This window comes from Propithecus coquereli, unplaced genomic scaffold (genome assembly GCF_000956105.1).
Source record: "Propithecus coquereli isolate 6110/MARCELLA unplaced genomic scaffold, Pcoq_1.0 Scaffold152, whole genome shotgun sequence".
NCBI lineage: Eukaryota > Metazoa > Chordata > Mammalia > Primates > Indriidae > Propithecus > Propithecus coquereli.
In genome coordinates this window covers 1,593,778-1,596,408 of record NW_012139636.1, presented here as the reverse complement: position 1 = coordinate 1,596,408, position 2,631 = coordinate 1,593,778, and the positions used below count along the sequence as shown (strand labels likewise).

General features: G+C 41.9%; 1 protein-coding gene across 1 annotated transcript in view; it reads right to left on the bottom strand.

The window, feature by feature from the left end:
• Positions 1–2,631, bottom strand: part of EML5 (echinoderm microtubule associated protein like 5) — a 186,729-nt gene that overhangs the window by 59,132 nt on the left and 124,966 nt on the right. The gene's annotated exons all lie outside the window — the stretch shown is intronic.

Sequence of the window (2,631 nt, the reverse complement as noted above, 5' to 3'; positions counted from 1 at the left end):
AAAAGCCCTAAGGCTTTTGGTATGTTGCATGAAATTTGATGGGGGAAGGTAGGGTATATACAGCCTAAGCACAAATAAATTGAGAACAAGCAGTCATATAATTATCAAGCATATGTTGGTAATGAAGAAATCTAAGATGTGATTTCTGAGATTTGAGGGTCAAGAAATGATGATGACTTGGAGCAGGGCGGCAGCAGTGGAGGTGATGAGAAGTGGTAGGATTTGGATATACTTTCAATACAGAGCTGGCAGGACTTAGACCAGCTGGGTGTGGAGTAAAAGGTAAAAGTCAAAGCTATGTTTTTGCTTGAGTGTTGATGCCATTTACTGAGACGGGAAAAACTAGAGGACGTACAAGTGCTTAGTTCTACGCCCATTAAGTTAAGAATGCCCATGAGAAATTCAAGTGAAGACACAAAGGAGCCAGTTTGATATATTAATACTTCTCTGGAGCCCAAAGCAGAAAAATAGACCAGAGATATAAATATGGGAGGCAGTAGCATACAGATGATGTTACAGCCATGAAACTGGATAAGAATTTATTATTAATTTATTGCCTTTCAGCTCCAAATCCAGCCTTCTTTTTCCTACTGTGTGATACTGGAGCTGGACAGTGTAGACATTTTTCCTTTGCTAGTTGACTTGATTTGGGCCAACAGGTACTGAAGGGACATTGCAAGGCTAAAGCAGAAATTTTTCTTCATTCCTCTGGTGTGCTGGAGCCAGTAGATTGATGGGGTGGAGGAGGGGGTTCTCTGCCACTAGATCAGCTATGACCCATATACTCTGCCAAATTTCTTTACTATTGGCAGGCTATATTTTCCTGTGGCACCCACACCCTCTCCGAAGAGATCTGAGTCTTGGCCTGTGGTAGAGGGGGAAGGTCCATCCTTTAAGTTAATTCCTTGTTCACTGTGCATTAGCCCTATGGGTGGTAGCTGCTTTCTGCTGTTGCTATTCCTATACCCCTTAGAATCCTCTTTTATGTCTTTCAGTAGTTAACTACCTTTTATTACTTAACATTTCATATTAAATTTTCCTTCTTCAAATGACTGGGGTGGTTTCTGTCTCTTGAGAGATACAAAATTGGTATTATAGTGGTCTCAGGAGACAGACCATCAAAGATGGGATTTTTGGAATTAATTTAGTCATGCCTTTGATCTTAAGCATAGTGTTGAGCCCTTGCCAATGGGAAATGGGATGCTAGTAATCCAAGGTATACACTGGCATCACAACTAATCACATTATCTCCTGTTGTTGATTGTGATGAAGTGTCTACTGAGGTAAGTGCCTCCAGAGCCCACAAGGCTACTTGCTGCCTTTGACCGTTACCATAATGACTACAAGGACTGTGTTTTGCAATAGATTACACTGAGAACATGGAGCATTTACAGAAAGAAGTAAGAAGCTCATGTCCTTAAACTCTCAGCATGAGTTGTAGTCTGAGTAGAGAATGCTTCCATGGCAAGTCTAAAAGAATCTCTAACAATCTGTTTCCTTGGCTGTGCAGAAGCTTTTTAGCTTGAGATGATCCCATTTATCCAATTTTGCTTTGGTTGCCTGTGCTTTGGGGGTATTACTCAAGAAGTCCTTGCCCAGGCCAATGTCCTAAAGCATTTCTCCAATGTTTGCTTTTAGTAGTTTCATAGTTTCAGGTCTTATAATAGATTTAAGTCTTTAATACACTTCGATTTGATTTTTGTATATGGCTAGGGATAAGTGTCTAGTTTAATTCTTCTGCATATGGCTATCCAGTTTTCCCAGCACCATTTATTGAAGAGGCTGTTCTTTCCCCACTGTATATTCTTGGCACCATTGCATAAGTTCACTACTGGTGTGTGGATTTATTTCTGAGTTCTCTATTCTGTTCCATTGAAGATTGTGACTAAATTTGAGAGTAATTAATATGGTCAGCAATGGACATAATGATTGTTGGGACTGTGTGTCTTCTCTCTTTAGAGAAAGGGGGAGAACTTCTTCATTTGTACCAAGGCTAGCTGTATCTTTTGGGTAGAGACATAAGGTTAGTTATATGGTTGTACTGAAGTTAAAATGTACATAGAAAGGTGCATGTGGAAGCTGATGAGCCGAAGGGGTAGACTGTGCAGGTTAGTATTAATATTCATCGCCTCTCAGTTCCAAATCTACCATTCTTTGGGCCTCACAGAAGACTTTTCTCTTTTGCCAGCTGACTAATAATAAGCTTTGCCAATAGAGGGTGCTGGAGAGACACTACACAGCCAAAGCAAAAGGTGACTCTTCAAGTGTGCTGGTTTACATACAGAGCCACACACTCGCATGCAGGGGACCTGGTAGCATGCTCCACAGTGGCAGCCCCAACTGCATCCTCTAGCAAGTTTCTACACGGTCACAGAAATGGTCCTAAAGATTCAGCTGCAGTTTGCAGCCTCCAGCAAGATTCTCTGCCAAGACAGCAGCAGTCTTCTTAGTCCAATGACCTTTTCTCTAGGTTAAGTTCTTTACTAAGCAGTGGTCCTGACCGTTCAGCTCTGGCCTGTGCCCGCTGGCAAACTTCCCCTTTATCCAGTGACCACTCTCACTGTTCTACTGAGGTAGAACCTCAGAACCTCTGGCAAGCTTCTTTGTCATAGACTCACGGCGTGTTCTGGT